General features: G+C 45.1%; 1 protein-coding gene across 8 annotated transcripts in view; it reads right to left on the reverse strand.

Moving 5' to 3' along the window:
• Positions 1 to 20,359, reverse strand: part of NLRC5 (NLR family CARD domain containing 5) — a 247,515-nt gene that overhangs the window by 225,967 nt on the left and 1,189 nt on the right. The window contains exon 1 of one of the 8 annotated variants that reach the window (XM_056526172.1): positions 20,267 to 20,315. The exons of the other annotated variants lie outside the window; for them this stretch is intronic. The gene's annotated coding sequence lies outside the window, so the exon portion shown is untranslated. Of the gene's footprint in view, positions 1 to 20,266; positions 20,316 to 20,359 lie in introns of those variants that run through there. 8 annotated transcript variants of the gene reach the window in all.

Here is a 20,359-nt window from a genome sequence, read left to right on the forward strand (position 1 = left end):
AGGGGGGGGAATGATGAGCAGGGGGGTAATGATGAGCAGGGGGGTAATGATGAGCAGGGGGAGTAATGATGAGTAGGGGGGGTAATGATGAGCAGGGGGGAGAATGATGAGCAGGGGGTAGAATGATGAGCAGGGGGGAGAATGATGAGCAGGGGGGAGAATGATGAGCAGGGGGGAGAATGATGAGCAGGGGGGAGAATGATGAGCAGGGGGTAGAATGATGAGCAGGGGGGAGAATGATGAGCAGGGGGTAGAATGATGAGCAGGGGGGAGAATGATGAGCAGGGGGGGAGAATGATGAGCAGGGGGGAGAATGATGAGCAGGGGGGAGAATGATGAGCAGGGGGGTTAATGATGAGCAGGGGGAGAATGGAGAATGATGAGCAGGGGGGGTAATAATGAACAGGGGGGAATGATGAGCAGGGGGGAGAATGATGAGCAGGGGGGGTAATGATGAGCAGGGGGAGTAATGATGAGCAGGGGGGGTAATGATGAGCAAGGGGGAGAATGATGAGCAGGGGGGTAATGATGAGCAGGGGGGTAATGATGAGCAGGGGGGGAATGATGAGCAGGGGGGATAATGATGAGCAGGGGGGGTAATGATGAGCAGGGGGGAGAATGATGAGCAGGGGAAGTAATGATGAGCAGGGGGGTAATGATGAGCAGGGGGGGTAATGATGAGCAGGGGGGAGTAATGATGAGTAGGGGGGGTAATGATGAGCAGGGGGGAGTAATGATGAGCAAGGGGGAGAATGATGAGCAGGGGGGTAATGATGAGCAGGGGGGTAATGATGAGCAGGGGGGAGAATGATGAGCAGGGGGGAGAATGATGAGCAGGGGGAGTAATGATGAGCAGGGGAAGTAATGATGAGCAGGGGGGGTAATGATGAGCAGGGGGGGTAATGATGAGCAAGGGGGAGAATGATGAGCAGGGGGGTAATGATGAGCAGGGGGGAATGATGAGCAGGGGGGATAATGATGAGCAGGGGGGGTAATGATGAGCAGGGGGGAGAATGATGAGCAGGGGGAGTAATGATGAGCAGGGGGGGTAATGATGAGCAGGGGGGAGAATGATGAGCAGGGGAAGTAATGATGAGCAGGGGGGTAATGATGAGCAGGGGGGGTAATGATGAGCAGGGGGGAGTAATGATGAGCAGGGGGGGTAATGATGAGCAGGGGGAGTAATGATGAGCAGGGGGGTAATGATGAGCAGGGGGGTAATGATGAGCAGGGGGGAGAATGATGAGCAGGGGGAGTAATGATGAGCAGGGGAAGTAATGATGAGCAGGGGGGGTAATGATGAGCAGGGGGGGTAATGATGAGCAGGGGGGGTAATGATGAGCAGGGGGGAGAATGATGAGCAGGGGGAGTAATGATGAGCAGGGGAAGTAATGATGAGCAGGGGGGGTAATGATGAGCAGGGGGGAGAATGATGAGCAGAGGGGAATTATGAGCAGGGGGGTAATAATGAGCAGGGGGAGAATGATGAGCAGGGGGGAATGATGAGCAGGGGGGTAATGATGAGCAGGGGGGAGAATGATGAGCAGGGGGGGAATGATGAGCAGGGGGGAGAATGATGAGCAGGGGGGAGAATGATGAGCAGGGGGGAGAATGATGAGCAGGGGGGGAATGATGAGCAGGGGGGGAATGATGAGCAGGGGGGGAATGATGAGCAGGGGGGAGAATGATGAGCAGGGGGGAGAATGATGAGCAGGGGGGAGAATGATGAGCAGGGGGGGAATGATGAGCAGGGGGGGTAATGACAAGCAGGGGGGGGTAATGATGAGCAGGGGGGGTAATGATGAGCAGGGGGGGTAATGATGAGCAGGGGGGAGTAATGATGAGTAGGGGGGGTAATGATGAGCAGGGGGGAGAATGATGAGCAGGGGGGTTAATGATGAGCAGGCGGGGAATGATGAGTAGGGGGGATGATGAGCAGGGGGGGGTTATGATGAGCAGGGCAAAACATGGGAAAGGAGACGGGGGGGGTAAATATGGTACAGAGGCTGATAAAAGGGGGAGGAAAGGGGGGGAAACTGAGGATCAAGGGAAATCACACACACCCCCACACACACACATTTAACAGGACATCCCTGTGTCCTGAAAGATCTTTTCGGGACAAAAGGATGTCCCGGTTACCTTTCTGTGGCCCCGCAATAACTTTAGAAACGCAGGGAGGTAGCGCACGCAGGGACATCACTGACATCCTGTGCGTGCGCCCATAGGAGCTCCTCTGGTCCCGGGACCTACTGATATGGCCTGTAGGCCATATCAGTAGATTGTGACCCCGGACCAGTGGAGCGGTGGTCGGAGCACTGAAGTGGGCAGTAAACAGACATACAGTTCTCCAGCCATACACTGTATATGATAGGAGGCTGCATGTCTGTGGGGGACACTGCCAACGTAATGTGGGGGGACTACAACCTAATGCGGGGGAACTGCAACCTACTGTTGGGGAACTACAACCTAATGTGGGGGAACTGTGGGTTTGGTAAAGGGGGCAGAGGAGTGTGAAGGGGACTGGAGGGGGTAGGGGGTGCAGAAAAGTGGAATAGTGGAGAAGGACCAGGAGTGTTGAAGGGGGGGACTTAAAGGGGTATTCCACCCCTAGACATCTTATCCCCTATCCTTTTGATAGGGGATAAGATGTCTAGGGGTGGAGTACCCCTTTAAGGACCAGGGGAGGACTAAGGCTAAGTTTCCAGAGAAGGCAAAAGCACAAGAAAAAAATGCCAAAAAATTACCATAACACAGGAAAAAGCAGTAGCAGTTTTTCTGTATTTTTGCAGGTAAAAAAAGGGGTAAACCTAGCCTTAGGGGTCTCTGGGAGCAGGAGTCTGGAGAAGGAATTAGGGGTCTGGGGAAATTAGTACTCGTCCACACTACGAACTTCCGCCAGCAGAATTTTGCTTGTTTTCAATGGGATGCTGCTGCTCTGTGCACACTACGGAAGACACAGTGTGTGGGAGTATTATTTTTAGAGGGCATGATGTTTGGCAGTATAATATACAGAGTACACAGGGTTTGGCAGTGTAATATACAGGGTACACAGGGTTTTGCAGTATTATATTTAGAAAGCACTGTCTCTTGTAGGGTTATAATGATTCTTGTCTTTATACAGAGGATGAGGATCGGCTGGCAAAGTGAGGAACCAATGATGTCCCGGCATCAGACTTTACAGAGGAAGATGGAGCTGGAGAAGACCTGGCGTCTGGACCAGATGAAGAAGACATGGCATCTGAACCAGATGAAGAAGAAAAGGAAAGACAACAGAGAAGACATCTCCTGTGAGCCATTTTATGTTTGTGTATTCTCCTGACTGTCCCATTAGGTCTCTCCTCACTTCTAAGTTTTGCAGTAATAATGGATGACATTGTACCCCAATTTGAGGCTCCAGCTGTTACAAAACTACAACTCCTATAATGCCTGAAGCTCTCCAGACATAATGGGTGTTGTAGCTTTGCAACAGCTGGAAAGAGTGACCTGAACTGAAGTGATTTTAGACCATGACTCCTGTCACACCCACCAAATAAAAAGGGGACATAGTCTAATATACCCAGGCCCATTTTTGGTCTCAGTCTGTTCCTTACTTGACAGGCCCGCCACAGGTCTCAGTGGAAGGGAAGGGGGACTATCCGGGGGGGCCCCATCATAATGAAGTGCTCCGTCTTCCAGGCAGTCTTAATCTGGCCCTGATTATTGGAGCGCCGATAAGACAAGCCGGAGGCAGGTAGGGAACCCCCGCTCACCCCCTCAGCTGATCGGGACCCCACGGGTTTTGCCGTGAGTGTCCCGATCAGCTCCACTGAGCTACCGGCATATGTTTTAGGCATTTTAGATGCCGTGATCAACGTTGATAACGGCGTCTAAAGTGTTAATGCCGGACATCACACGGATCGGTGATGTCTGGCATCGGCCAGTATGAAGAGAGCTCAGTTTCTGAGCTCTCTTCATACACCCGCAACACGGTTGTGCCATTTATTAACAGCATCCAACCATAGGTGGGGTTAAGTCACCACTTCCTCGCAGCGCTGAGCATTGCTGGGAGGAGGAATACTGAGAATCGTGCTGGAGGGGCCGGGCCACGGTGAGGGAAGTGGTGCAGAGAAAGTTAAGCCTTTAGCCGCTGCTGGGACCGGAGTCAGGGTTGGCGGCTCCTGTGCTGCATGGCCCGGCCTCTCCTGCATGAATCTGGAAGCTGGAAATGCTTAGGTAAGAGCCATCAGAAAGCAAGGAAAAGGTTTGCTTTCTTGTGCGTTATTTTTATGGACGATGCAACTTTTTAGGCGACAATCACTATGATAAATTCAATACCACTGCAAAGTGACATTGGGCAAACTTCCCTACATAGTGGTAAAATTTATACGATAGAGATAAGCAAAAAAATACCACTACCTGCTTTGATGAAGATGGAGGCCAAATCTTTTTACAGTGGTAAAAGACTTGGTTTAAGATGGGGCAGTTGGTTCAAAATGGATTCTTAACCCCTTAAAGAGTACCTGTCATCATCTAAACTTTCCCTGATCCCCCTTCCCATCTGTCCCCTTCTCTAACTATGCCTATCCCTCTGTTTATTGAGGTTTAAAACGCTGTGGAAATACCTTTTTTTATCCCTCTTCATTAGCTCAGGAGCACTGTCTTTCTGAGGGGTTGAAGGAGGCGGGTCCCGGCAGGCATGATGTCACATGAAGCCTGGCTGGGACTCTGCTTCTGCCAGTCTTCCTGTATGCTGCTCTCCCTCTGCAGCAGTGTTTCCAAACCAGGGTACCTCCAGCTGTTGCAAAACTACAACTCCCAGCATGCCCAGACAGCCAACAGCTGTCCAGACATGCTGGGAGTTGTAGTTTTGCAACAGCTGGAGGCACCCTGGTTGGGAAACACTGAGGTGAAGGATGGCATCCTCTGTCTCTCTCTCTCCTGTGTCTCTCTGCACTAAAAAGTCAATGCTGAGAACCAGGGGCTGAGGGAGCAATTACAGAGGCAGTGATTAAGATGAATGTCAGGGGGGGGGGGGGGGCACAGAGCAGGGAGTGCAGTGAGATAATACAATGTATAAGATAACGTGTGGTGAGGGGCAGGGAGAACACAGAGCAGGGTGGAGGGGGAGGTGACTGGCTGTTATATGAGAGACATGTGCAGGCTTGTAGCTCACAGGCTGGGAGCAAGTCCTGAGCTGAGAGTGCTGAACTTCCGGTGGAAGGACCAGAGCCCTTTCAGCATTAGTCCTAAAAGCTGTACACTTACTATGAAAAGCATAGGAAGCTGCTTGCAGACCAGGCATAGAAGAGTGACCCCTAGTGGCCAAAAGTATAAAATGAAAAAAAAAAATGGTATAAATATTAATATTTTTTAATGAAGATATATTACAATATCTCTTCATTAATGATTATGAACAACATATTAAAAGTTTTTGTTGATGACAGGTGCTCTTTAAGGACCAGGCCATTTTACACCTTAGGACCAGAGCGTTTTTTGCACATCTGACCACCGTTGTTTTTTCGTGACATATTCTACTTTATTTTGGTGGTAAACTTTTGGCGTTACTTGCATCCTTTTTTTGTAAAAAATTCCAAAATTTCATGAAAATTTTGAAAGTTTAGCATTTTTCTAACTTTGAAGCTCTCTGCTTGTAAGGAAAATGGATATTCCAAATAAATGTTATTTTTATTCACAAATACAATATGTCCACTTTATGTTGGCATCATAAAATGGACATATTTTTACTTTTTGGAAAAAATTAGAGGGCTTCAAAGTAGAGCAGCAATTTTCAAAAATTTAATGAAAATTGCAAAATCTGAAGGGACAGATGTTACAGAACTACAACTCCCAGCAAGCCTGGGCAGTCTAGGCATGCTGAGAGTTGTAGTTTGGCAACATCTGGAGGGATACAGTTTGGGCACCACTGTAACAGTGGTCCCCAAACTGTGACCCTCCAGATGTTGCAAAACCACAACTACCAGTATGCCCAGACAGCCTTTGGCTGTCTGGGCATGCTGGGAGTTGCAGTTCGGCCTTCCTAGTGGTTGCCACAGTAAAAATCACTTTACTTTCAGTTTCATTTCTCCCCCCCCCCCCCACCGTCGATTCCCTACCTGAGCCGGGATGTCCGGTGAATATCTGCGATGATTGCCGGGCCCCACGAGTCTTCACCTCCAGGTACCGGGCTCCATGTTCTCCCCCGGTTCTGCCTGACATCCAGGGGTGGGCAGAACGGGGGGGGGGGGGGGGGGGGGGGGTTTCCATGGCAACCCACCGTCCTGCTCTGCCATTGGTCAGAATCAGTTCTGACCAATGTCAGGGGATGGGAGGAGATTGCAGCATTGCGACCTCACTCCTACCCTGCAGGATGCTGGGGCCTGTCACACACAGGTCAGAGCATCCCTATTTTCCGGGTGATCGGGTCACCAGAGACCCGATCAGCCCGGAATAGGAGAAAATCGCATGTCTGAATTGACATGCGATTTTCTGCGATCGCCGACATGCGGGGGTCCTGGGACCCCCCCTCGGCATTTGCACGGCATGCCTGCTGAAAGATTTCAGCAGACATGCCATTCCGATCTCTGCCCGGCGCGCGGCAGAGACCGGAAATACAAAAGGACGTTCTCTTAACGTCCTTGGGCATTAAAGCCCAGGTAGCGGGGACGTTCCAGAATGTCCTATGTCCTAAAGAGGTTAAAGGGGTATTTCAGGAATTTTATTTGTGACTATGCTACAGGGGCTGTACAGTTAGTGTAGTTCATAATATAGTGTCTGTACCTGTGTGTAAGGGTTTTCACCCCAATATTTATTTTTCCAGCATACAAAATGACTGTTGTCTCAGATTTTTCCCAGCTTGCAGTGCGTCCGAGACCTGACTCACTAGTCAGCTGATGACAGGGAGCCTGTCTGCTTCAATGGGTGAAGGGATCGCTTGGTGGGAGAGCGATCAACTGCAACTAATGCAACAGCTGTAGGCATTCTGATTGAAAACCACAGGTCTTTTGATGGATGCAGCTCATTTCTGTTTCAATTGGGGGGGGGGGGAGGCTGATGTGTGGGAGGAAGGAAAATGGAATTGTGGGATTTGTAGTCAAAAAAAGAAAAGTCAAACAGGAAATACAAGTTCACAAAAAGCTAGCCACAGTGTTATGGTAATCTCACAACATAGCCATTTAGCCCCAAGACAAGCACAGATCCTTCCTAAGAATGTCCATTACTGTCTGCCAGGTATGTGCTAAAATCACCTTATGGTGGATAATCCCTTAAGGACCCGGGGTTTTTCCACTTTCGTTTTTTCCTCCTTACCTTTAAAAAATCATAATTCTTTTAATTTTGCACCTAAAAATCCATATGATAGCTAATTTTTTTGCTCCACCAATTCTACTTTGTATTGACATCAGTCATTTTACCCAAAAATCTACAGCGAAACGGGAAAAAAAATCATTGTGCGACAAAATTGAAGAAACAATTTTTGGGGGCTTCCATTTCTACACAGTGCATTTTTCGGTAAAAATGACACCTTCTCTTTATTCTGTAAGTCCATACGATTAAAATGATAGCCTACATATAAGTTTGATTTTGTCGTACTTCTGGAAAAAATCATAACTACATGCAGGAAATTTATAAGTTTAAAATTCTCATCTTCTGACCCCTATAACGTTTTTATTTTTCTGCGTACTGGGCAGTATGAGAGCATTTTTTGCGCCCTGATCTGAAGTTTTTAGCGGTACCATTTTTGTATTGATCTGACTTTTTAATCACTTTTTATTCATTTTTTCATGATATGAAAAGTGACCAAAAATACGCTATTTTGGACTTTGGAATTTTTTTGCGCGTACGCCATTGACCATGCAGGTTTAATTAATGATATATGTTAGGATTCAAACATTTCCGCACACGGTGATACCACATATGTTTATTTTTATTTACACTTTTTTTTATGGGAAAAGGGGAGGGTGATTAAATGATCTGCGCAGGGGCGATAACACTGCACACACTGATACTAATCTTTTACATTGATCATTGTTATCCCATTGGATAACATTGATTAATGATTCTGCCACTTGACTGCTCATGCCTGGATCTCAGGCACAGAGCAGTCATCCGGCGATCGGACACGCAGGAGGCAGGTAAGGACCCTCCTTGTGTCCTCCAGCTGTTCAGGATGCCACAATTTAGCTGCGGCGGTCCCGAACAGCCCATTGAGCTAGCCGGGAGTAGTTTACTTTCACTTTAGAAGCGGCGATCAACTTTGAAAGCCACGTCTAAAGGGTTAATAGTGCGCAGCACCATGATCAGTGCCGAGTGCGCTATTAGCCTGACCCGCTATGACGCGGGGCCATGCCGTGGCCCCGCATTATAGAAAGGGAGCGGACTCAGGACGTACAGGTATGCCCTGGGTCCTTAAGTGGTTAAAGAGAAACTGACAGCTGTTCACCTGTACTTATAGTGCGGGTTAACAGCTTTAAAATACGGGATCACTTACAGTAATACGAGCAGGTGTGTGTCTTCTTTCTTCAAGCCGCATTGCACAGCTCTGTACAATGGAGGTGGGGTGCCGGCTGGTCACGTTCACCTGTCTCCTCCATATTCCCTGTCCGGCCCACCCTGTAATAAATATACAAATGACTGCTGGAAGCGAGTGCTCACTCTCAGAAGCCATAAGCATATTCATATACATACACATTCTTCAATACAGCTTGAAGAATGAAGACACATACAGTGTGGCAAAAAAGTATTTAGTCAGCCACCAATTGTGCAAGTTCTCCCACTTAAAAAGATGAGAGAGGTCTGTAACTTTCATCATAGGTATACCTCAACTATGAGAGATATAATGAAAAAAAATCCATAAAATAAATCACATTGTCTGATTTTTAAAGAATTTATTTGCAAATTATGGTGGAAAATAAGTATTTGCTCAATAACAATAGTTGATCTCAACACAATATTCCCTTTGTTGGCAATGACAGATGTCAAACATTTTCTGTAAGTCTTCACAAGGTTTTCACACACTGTTGCTGGTATTTTGGCGCATTACTCCATGCAGATCTCCTCCAGAGCAGTGATGTGTTGGGGCTGTCGCTGGGCAACACAGACATTCAACTCCCTCCAAAGGTTTTCTATTGGGTTGAGATCTGGAGACTTGCTAGGCCACTCCAGGACCTTGAAATGCTTCTTACGAAGCCACTCCTTCATTGCCTGGGTGGCGTGTTTGGGATCATTGTCATGCTGAAAGACCCAGTTATGTTTCATCTTCAATGCCCTTGATACTGGAAGGAGGTTTTCACTCAAAATCTCATGATACATGGCCCCATTCCTTACTTTCCTTTACACGGATCAGTCGTCCTGGTCCCTTAGCAGGAAAACAGCCCCAAAGCATGCTGTTTCCACCCCTATGCTTTCTCCAAACACGACGAGTTGAGTTTTTACCAAAAAGTTTTACTTTGGTTTCATCTGACCATATGACATTCTTCCAATACTTTTCTGGATCATCAAAATGCTCTTTAGCAAACTTCAGACAGGCCCAGATATGTACTGGCTTAAGAAGGGGGACACGTCTGGCACTGCATGATTTGAGTCTCTGGCGGCGTAGTGTGTTAATGATGGTAGCCTTTGTTCCTTTGTCCCAGCTCTCTGCAGGTCATTCACTAGGTCCCCCTGTGTGGTTCTGGGATTTTTGCTCACCGTTCTTGTGATAATTTTGACACAATGGGGTGAGATCTTGCGTGGAGCCCCAGATCGAGGGAGATTATCAGTGGTCTTGTATGTCTTCCATTTTCTAACAATTGCTCCCATAGTTGATTTCTTCACATCAAGATGCTTGCCTATTGCAGATTCAGTCTTACCAGCCTGGGGCAGGTCTACAATTTTGTTTCTGGTGTCCTTCAACAGCTCTTTGGTCTTGGCCATAGTGGAGTTTGGAGTGTGACTGTTTGAGGTTGTGGACAGGTGTCTTTTATACTGATAACAAGTTCAAACAGGTGCCATTAATACAGTAACGAGTGGAGGACTATGTTATGGATTTTTTTTCTCCCTATGTCTCTCACAGTTGAGGTATACCTATGATGAAAATTACAGGCCTCTCTCATCTTTTTAAGTGGGAGAACTTGCACAATTGGTAGCTGACTAAATACTTTTTTGCCCCACTGTAACTCTGCACCTACTGCTCTTATTACTGTACAAGACCCTGCATTATTAATCTGTTTACCTGCACTATAACCCAGTATATTGGGTTTAGTGTGGGTGAACAGCTGTCAGTTTCTCTTTAAAGGGGTACTCTGGTGAAAACCTTTTTTCTCTTAAATCAACTGGTGCCAGAAAGTTAAACATATTTGTAAATTACTTCTATTAAAAAATCTTAATCCTTCCAGTAATTATTAGCTGCTGAATGCTACAGAGGAAATTCCTTTCTTTTTGGAACACTGATGACATCACGAGCACAGTTCTCTCTGCTGACATTTCTGTCCATTTTAGCAACCGTGCATAGCAGGTGGATGCTAAGGGCAGCGTGGTGGCTTAGTGGTTAGCACTGCTGCCTTGCAGTGCTGGGGCCTTGGGTTCAAATCCCAGTAAGGTCAACAATAAATAAAGACTTATTATTATAATAATGTCAGCAGAGAGCACTGTGCTCGTGATGTCATCAGAGAGCATTCCAAAAAGAAAAGAATTTCCTCTGTAGTATTCAGCAGCTAATAAGTACAGGAAGGATTAAGATTGTTTAATAGAAGTAATGTAAAAATCTGTTTAACTTTCCGGGGCCAGTTGATTTAAAAGAAAAAAGGTTTTCACCGGAGTAACCCTTTAATGTGTTAACACTGTAATAGAGCTCTGCATTTGAATTGGGATCCCACGGGACCCAATGAAAAACATGCAGCCTTGAATTAGGCTACTGCAGGTGGAAGCAGACCGCTCTATGATAGGCTGCAAACTCTGTGCTGCTGACTGATTTAAAGGGGTATTTCAGGCCAAAACTTTTTTTATATATCAACTGGCTCCGAAAAGTTAAAGAGATTTGTAAATTACTTCTAATAAAAAATCTTAATCCTTCCAATAGTTATTAGCTTCTGAAGTTGAGTTGTTGTTTTCTGTCTAACCGCTCTCTGATGACTCACGTCCTGGGAGCTGTGCAGTTCCTATGCGGATATTCTCCCATCATGCACAGCTCCGGGACGTGACATCATCATTGAGCAGTTAGACAGAAAACTTCAGAAGCTAATAACTATTGGAAGGATTAAGATTTTTTAATAGAATTAATTTACAAATCTGTTTAACTTTCCGGAGCCAGTTGAATATATATATATATATATATATATATATATATATATAAAAAGGTTTTGCCTGGAATACCCCTTTAACCTCTTCAGGACATAGGGCGTATGGATACGCCCTGCATCCCGAGTCCTTAAGGACCGAGGGCGTATCCATACGCCCGTGGGAATTCCGGCCCCCACCGCTAGCCGGTTGGGGACCGGAGCCGGATGCCTGCTGAAATCGTTCAGCAGGCATCCCGGCATATCGCCCAGGGGGGTCATTATGTCCCCCCATGTCGGCGATCGCCGCAGATCGCTGGACAATTCAGTCCAGCGATCTGCGGCGATTCCGGGTCAATCGGGTCTCCAGTGACCCGGTGACACGGAATTACTGGCTGTTCGGGGCCGTCTCTGACGGCCCCGAACAGCCAGAGCCTGCAGGGGTGAGGTGGCACTGGTGCCACCTCACGATCGCCCTGATTCGTCGGCCGGATTACCGGCCAACCAATCAGGGCGCCTGCTGCGGGTGTCACTCCCGCACCCGCTCCGCCCCTCTTCTGGAGGACATGAGCGGGTGCGGGACGTGCACCCCGGGTGCTGGGGACCCCGATCCCCGGCGCCCCTGTTGGGATCGGGGCCCCAGGAGCAGCTGCGGCGGCGGGACTGACCTGCAGCGTCTGGATCGTTGGAGGTGAGTGACAGCCTCCTGCTGTTGCTTAGCAACAGCTCCCAGCATGCAAAAAGGGCATGCTGGGAGCTGTAGTTATGCAACAGCAGGAGGCAGACCACCACAACTCCCAGCATTCCCTTATGGGCATGCTGGGACTTATGGTTTTGCAACAGCTGGAAGCACATTCTTTCTATGGAAAAGTGTACCTTCAGCTGTTGTCTAACTACAACTCCCAGCTTGCACAAACAGCTAAAGTGCATGCTGGGAGTTGTAGTGGTGCATCTGCTGGTTGCATAACTACAACTCCCAGCATGCCCGTTGGCTGTCGGTGACTGCTGAGAGTTGTAGTTTTGCAACAGCTGAAGGCTGTTACCTAACTCAGTGTTTCACGACCGGTGTGCCTCCAGCTGTTGCAAACTACAACTCTCAGCAGTCACCGTACACCATGCACCGTACATGCTGGGAGTTGTAGTTTTGCAACAGCTGGAGGCACACTGGTTGTGAAACACTGAGTTAGGTCACAAACTCAGTGATACATAACCAGTGTGCCTACAGTTGTTGCAAAACTGCAACTCTCAGCAGTCACCGACAGCCAACGGGCATGCTGGGAGTTGTAGTTATGCAACAGCTGGATGTCCCCCCCCCCCCCAATGTGAACGTACAGGGTACACTCACATGGGCGGAGGATTACAGTAAGTATGTGGCTGCAAATTTGAGCTGCCGCAAACTTTCTGCTGCAGCTCAAATTGCCAGCGAGAAACTACTGTGAACCCCCGCCTGTGCGACTGTACCCTAAAAACACTACACTACACTAACACAAAAAATAAAATAAAAAGTAAAAAACACTACGTATACACATACCCCTATACAGCCCCCCTCCCCTCCCCAATAAAAATGAAAAACGTCTGGTACGCCACTGTTTCCAGAACGGAGCCTCCAGCTGTTGCAAAACAACTCCCAGTATTGCCAGATAGCCGTTGACTGTCCAGGCATGCTGGGAGTTTTGCAACAGCTGGAGGCACCCTGTTTGGGAATCACTGGTGTAGAATACCCCTATGTCCACCCCTATGCAATCCCTAATTTAGGCCTCAAATGCGCATGGCGCTCTCACTTTGGAGCCCTGTCGTATTTCAAGGCAACAGTTTAGGGTCACATATGGGGTATCGCCGTACTCGGGAGAAATTGTGTTACAAATTTTGGGGGGTATTTTCTGCTTTTACCCTTTTTAAAAATGAAAAATTTTTGGGAAAACAAGCATTTTAGGTAAAAAAAATTTTTTTTTTTTACATATGCAAAAGTCGTGAAACACCTGTGGGGTATAAAGGTTCACTTAACCCCTTGTTATGTTCCCCGAGGGGTCTAGTTTCCAAAATGGTATGTGGTTTTTTTTTTTGCTGTTCTGGCACCATAGGGGCTTCCTAAATGCGGCATGCCCCCAGAGAAAAATTTGCGTTCAAAAAGCCAAATGTGACTGCTTCTCTTCCGAGACCTTTAGTGCGCCAGCAGAGCACTTTTCACCCCCATATGGGGTGTTTTCTGAATCGGGAGAAATTGGGCTTCAAATTTTTAGGGGTATTTTCTGCTATTACCCTATTTAAAAATAAAAAAATTTTGGGAAAACAAGCATTTTAGGTAAAAATTTTTTTTTTTTTTTTTACATTTGCAAAAGTCGTGAAACACCTGTGGGGTATTAAGGTTCACTTTATCCCATGTTACATTCCCCGAGGGGTCTAGTTTCCAAAATGGTATGCCATGTGGGTTTTTTTTTGCTGTTCTGGCACCATAAGGGCTTCCTAAAGGTAACATGCCCCCCAAAAACCATTTCAGAAAAACGTACTCTCCAAAATCCCCTTGTCGCTCCTTCCCTTCTGAGCCCTCTACTGCGCCCGCCGAACACTTTACATAGACATATGAGGTATGTGCTTACTCGAGAGAAATTGGGCTACAAATACAAGTAAAAATTTTGTCCTTTTACCCCTTGTAAAAATTCAAAAATTGGGTCTACAAGAACATGCGAGTGTAAAAAATGAAGATTGTGAATTTTCTCCTTCACTTTGCTGCTATTCGTGTGAAACACCTAAAGGGTTAAAACGCTGACTGAATGTCATTTTGAATACTTTGGGGGGTGTAGTTTTTATAATGGGGTCATTTATGGGGTATTTCTAATATGAAGACGCTTCAAATCCACTTCAAACCTGAACTGGTCCCTGAAAAATACTGAGTTTGAAAATTTTGTGAAAAATCGGAAAATTGCTGCTGACCGTTGAAGCCCTCTGGTGTCTTCCAAAACTAAAAACACGTAAATTTTATGATGCAAACATAAAGTAGACATATTGTATATGTGAACCAAAAAAAATGTATTCGTAATATCCATTTTCCTTACAAGCAGAGAGCTTCAAAGTTAGAAAAATGCTAAATTTTCAAATTTTTCATCAAATTTACGGATTTTTCACCAAGAAAGGATGCAAGTATCGACAAAAATGTACCACTATGTTAAAGAAGAATATGTCACGAAAAAACAATCTCGGAATCAGAATGATAACTAAAAGCATTCCAGAGTTATTAATGTTTAAAGTGACAGTGGTCAGATGTGCAAAAAACGCTCCGGTCCTTAAGGCCAAAATGGGCTCCGTCCTGAAGGGGTTAAAGTGGCTGTGGCCCGTGCTGCAGATCCTCAACAGACTGCTGGCTCCGTGGCCACATTAAATGACAAGTGATGCCCCTGACATCACGCTGCAGAGCGGGAGAATGTTGCTCGTCAATACGGTGCAGAGGACATTGAACACACCGAGACCCTAAACCTGAGCCTGCCGGAGGACACAGGACAAGTGAGAAACAGCAATCGGATCAAAGGAAGAAGAAGAAGAGCGAGTGGATGGGGGGCATTAAAATAGCAAAGGGGTGGGAGGGATATTAAACTGGCACAGGGGAGGTGAGGGGTGGAATTAAAATGGCATGGGGGGAGTAGGGAGGAACTAAAATGGCACAGGAAGATTGGGGGGCATGTTAACAGGAGCGGGTGGGATTGGACACACATGTTGCCGGAGCAGGTGGCAGTGGAACAGTAATGGTCAGAAATCCATCGGGAGCATGATTGAATAAACAACCCTATGAAGGGCTGTAGGTATCTGTAGGTGTTTCTCTCTGTATATTTTGTCCTAAGGGTGTATTCTCGTGCCATGTGGGTTTTAACTTTGTTGTTTTTCAGGCGGTTTTTATTCTTTTTTGGACTTTTGTGATCCAAAAAAGTGATGGAGATACCTTTTTTTAATAAAGTTTCGTAGGGTACCATTAAAAAAAATAATAATAAAAAAAAAAGATACAGTAGTGATGGAAAAAATTGTATTTACCGAAATGTATCTTTTTTATAACTAAATTTTTATTAATTTTTAAACAGGGATCAATTTATGTGTGCGGGCAGGGCACAAAAAATGTAGCCAACAATAATAAAATGTAGCGTGTGTGTTTTTCCCTTTTTTTTCTTTATTTTTTACATTTTTTAGGTAGTACTACTACTCCCAGCATGGAACAGACTGTTACATGATGGGAGTAGTAGTACATGTACTAATTGACAGATTACCCATGTCACTTCTGACAATCACTGCGATCCTCATGTATAATGTATAGATGCGGCCGGACTTCTATGGTCCCCTGCACTGCCGTATATATTCACCTATTCATATTTCCTGCAGAGAGCTGTGATTGGCCAGATAGTTCCAGCCTATCACAACTCTTTGTGGGAAATATGAATAGGTGTATATATACGTTAGTGCATCTTTACATTATACAGGAGGATCACAACTGGTGTCAGGAGTGACATCCACTGTGATCTTTCCTTAACTGTAGGTACTACTGCTCCCAACATGGAGCACACTCTGCTCAATGTTGAGAGCTGTAGTACCTGCATGAATAGACAGATTGCAACAGGTGTCAGAAGTTACACTCGATGCGATCTGTCTATTAATGCAGGTACTACAGCTCCCAGCAATGAGCAGAGTGTGCTCCATGTTGGAATTAGTAGTGCCTGCAGTTAAGGATAGATCACAGCGGCTTTCACTCCTGACACCCGATGCGATCGTCCTATCTATTGCAGAGATATGGAGCGGCTCTCTACAGCGCTCACATCTCTGCACTATACTCCGGCTGGCCAGTGATATGAATAGAACATCACTCATTCATATTTCCCTCAGAGCTGTGATTGGCTGCAACCATCCGGCTAATCCCCACTCTGTGTGTAAAATATGTATGAGTGATGTGAATTTCTATTCACATCACTGGACGGCCCCGGGTACAGAGCAGAGATGCGAACGCTGTATAGAGCTGCTCCGCATCTCCGCTATATTATGGACGATCGCATCAGGTATCAGGAGTGACACCCGTGGCGATCTGTTTATTAGTACAGGTACTATCATGGAACAGCATGTAGGGACATGTGAGTCGGCTGGGACATGTAGGGACTGGGTCGGCTGGGACATGTAGGGAGACCCCTAGTGGTCAGTTTTTACAAGTCAAAATAAATACGGTATGTAAATCTAAAAAAAATGTATGACATGGTATTAGAAAGTTGTTTCTAATACATTAATTAACAACATATAAAAGTTTTTGTGATGACAGGTACTCTTTAAAGCAATACACAATTTATATGGTTTTTCAAATTTTTTTTTAAAGGGGTACTCCCGTGGAAAACTTTTTTATTTAAAATAAACTGGTGCCAGAAAGTTAAACAGATTTGTAAATCACTTCTATTAAAAAAATCTTAATCCTTCCAGTACTTTTTAGGGGCTGTATATTAAAGAGAAATCAAAAAAGAAATGCATTTCCTGTGATGTCCTGACCACAGTGCTCTCTGCTGATCTCTGCTGTCCATTTTAGGTACTGTCCAGAGAAGAAGAAAATCCCCATAGCAAACATATGCTTCTCTGGACAGTTCCGTTCTTTTTGGATTTCTCTTTAGTATACAGACCCTAAAAAGTACTGGAAGGATTAAGATTTTTTAATAGAAGTGATTTACAAATCTGTTTAACTTTCTGGCACCAGTTGATTTAAAAAAAAAAAAGTTTTCCACGGGAGTACCCCTTTAAGCAAAATTGGCATCCATAGAACTGTCCTACAACTTTCTGACCCCTATAACTTATTTTTCTGTATACAATGATGTGTTTTTGCACCGTGATCTGTAGTGTTATTGATTTTTTTATAATTTTTTTGTAAAATGGGAAAATAAGAGTGATTTTATCTTTTATTAGGGTTGGGGGCTTTGTATAATAATAGAGACAATGGGGGACATTTATCATTGGTGTAGGTAAAGCATTTTTTTACATATTTTTTTGTGTACCGGTAATGTATAGGTGCACCAAATTGATTAAAGAGCACCTCTCATGATCTTGTTAAATTTCATAATCCTCCCAGTTCCCTGCCCCCATCATGATACCCCCCCCCCCCCCTTACTCTTATTCGTTTATTTTTATTATTTGTTAGTTTTCTACCTTGATATTGCTCTGTATTTTCTGTACACTCAGATTCGCAGACTGGAAAGGGGCATTCCCCAGCAGGCGTGACATCATCTGAAGCCATACAGGGGAGAACTTCCTCCCTCATTCTGATACACACAGCCCATAGCAGTTCAGTGTGTGATTGGCTAAGGCTGCACCCCACCCCATCAGCACTCCAGGCTGCATTTCCTGGCAGGCCAGTAGGAGTCCAAAGTCTGTGCAAGAGATGGGGGGGGGGGGTATGTGCTCTGGACAAGTGGGGAGAGACACCTAATGGCAGCTTATTTTTAACACTTATAAAACATAGAAAACTTCATTTTTTTTTTTTAGCAAAGTACATCAGAAAGATTTTTTTTTATTTACCATAAGGAGTGCTATAGCAAAAATGTGTTTTAATAATAGTGTCCATTTAAATGGATGCAGGGTATTTAATAAATGTTGTGCAGTTAAACATTTCCTGGAATTTCTCTGGTTTACACGTTATGCAAAATTTTGCAACTTTTTTACACACACCAAAAAGCTTAGCTAGGTCTGTGTTGGTGTGTTTTTGCGACTTTTGGGAAGTGTTTGCCCAAAGATGTGCAACTTTTCACAAAAGTCGCAGTTGATAAATACATGACCACTGCGTAGTGAAAAGGATACATGGTGTACTGCAAGTCAACATTGTGAAGTATGTCTATTTGAAAAGACGCAAAGAAGTTGCAAAAAACCCCCACTGTGCCTAAACTGCACCATATAGAAAACAAAACAGCTCTAAAGGCAATGATCAATATCCCCCCTTTTTTTTATTTATTTATTTTTACACTTTTTCAGTCTCCATAGGAAATGTTTATATGCAATAATTAGATTTCATTCACTCTATGCCCTAGGCATAGAATTATACAGTGAGATCGGAGATCCACTGATATAGCCTGTGAGATCGGCAGTAGGAGGCAAGTAAGGGTACCCTCCTCCACCATTTTAGAGCTAGCCGGGAACTTTTACTTTCACTTTAGACACCGTGTTGCCCGTCATTAGCTGCATGTTTCCGGTGTAATGAAGAAAACTGTGTCCCTGTAATGGAACGTGACCCTCTGCACAGGGACACACTTTTCTGCTTTATAGCCGACTCCCTCTCACACCCTAACGTCTAATCCTAACCCCTATGCCTAATCCTAACGCCTAATCATAACCCTTACCCCTAATTCTAACGTCATCTCTAATCCTAACCCCTAACCCTGTCCTTTACTCCTAATCCTAACCCCTAATTCTAACCCTTACCCCTAATCATAACCCTAACCCCTAATCATAACCCTAACCCCTAATCCTAACCCTTACCCCTAATCCTAACCCAAACCCCTAATCATAACCCTAACCCCTAATCCTAACCCCTAACAGCGATCAGCACTGAGAAGCGCTGAGAGCGCTGAGCCCAGGAGCTCAGGTCACATTCGGCTATGGGTCACAGTTTTTTTCACTTCACCGGCTACTGATGGTAGCTTACACTCACTGCTCTAGAGAGAGACGGCAGCGCCTGGGCTCACTTCAAAGTTACTTAATGCTCCTGGTTCATTTAGTCCTTTACGCCAAAGGTTGTAAATTTACGCCCTGCGTCTTTTACAGGTTAAAATAGTGCATGCAACACTAGAGGTGACTCTGTTTGACCATAAAAGTGAATGGGGTCCACTGCTCCTGTTAAAAGGATAGATTGATACCGATTGATACGATGAATGGGGGCAGGAACACAACTAAAATTGATCCGCCATCCGTTTCAGCGGAATATCAAACAAAATGCATTGCCGGCTATAAGTAAGGGCAATATCCGTGCAGTCCTAGCGCCGACTGATTCAGTCCACCCAGAGGAATTTCTTAGTCTGTATAGAATCAAAGGGGGACATGTATCAAAGCATTTACACCGTTTTTGTTTGTAAATTATTGCGCAATTATAAGCTGTTTTTTTGCGTCTTTTTTTGCGTACATTCTGATAGAGTGGAGTAACATCTATAGTACGCACGGATTTATTAACTGCGTACTTTTCCTTTTTATTAATGCAAATATAAGCCATCTGGGACTTGACGTAGCAAGATGCTCTAAATCATCGATTCTATTTTTCAAAGAGTTGTTTGAGGAGATTACTGTATTTGCCTGCAATTTATGAAACTCATTGCGCTTGATTGATAAATTTAGCACTTCTGCGCATAATTTAGAATTCGGCAAAAGGGGTAAACTGCTTCTACCATGCACAAATAATGATACATGTCCCCCCAAGGGCATATCATTTCCAGGTGCCATATTGTAGTGGTGTGTCTCTATGCCATTATAGAATACAACAATGAATAACCGGCAGATAATCGGCATACCATTTGTGAGGTATTGTTTGGAAAATAACAGGCAGCAAGAATTTTTCAATTTATGCTGCCATTGCGTCCCCATTTACGTCAAGCTGTCTTAAGACATAAGAACAGTGCTTTACAACTGGTGTGCCTTCAGTTTTTTGGCAAAACTACAACTCCCAGCATGCCCGGACAGCCGTTGGCTGTCCGGGCATGCTGGGAGTTGTAGTTTTGCAACAGCTGGAAGCGCAGCGGTTAGGAAATGCTGCATTTTAGCGTTCCAGTCATAAAAATCTATACATGCCACTCCAGTGTCATAAAAACTTGAAAACATCAATTTGTTTTATTGGCAGCGGAAATAGGTCACGTAATTATACTATGAGTATCTAGTAATTTAGCTTCTGGATGGAGTACCCCTTTAAGGTGAATGGATATTTTAATGCATGAGAACACTACATTATTTGTTCCTTGTTTCTGTAAACGTTGCCCACTATTTTATACATTTGTTGCAGACAATAGCTATATAAATAGTGTGTATTGGAAACTATGGGGGAGATTTATCAAAACCTGTGCAGAGGAAAACTTGCCCAGTTGCCCATAGCAACCAATCAGATCGCTTCTTTCATTTTTCCCAGGCCTTCATAAAAATGAAAGAAACGA

The sequence above is a fragment of the Hyla sarda genome, chromosome 6, assembly GCF_029499605.1.
Source record: "Hyla sarda isolate aHylSar1 chromosome 6, aHylSar1.hap1, whole genome shotgun sequence".
Lineage (NCBI taxonomy): Eukaryota > Metazoa > Chordata > Amphibia > Anura > Hylidae > Hyla > Hyla sarda.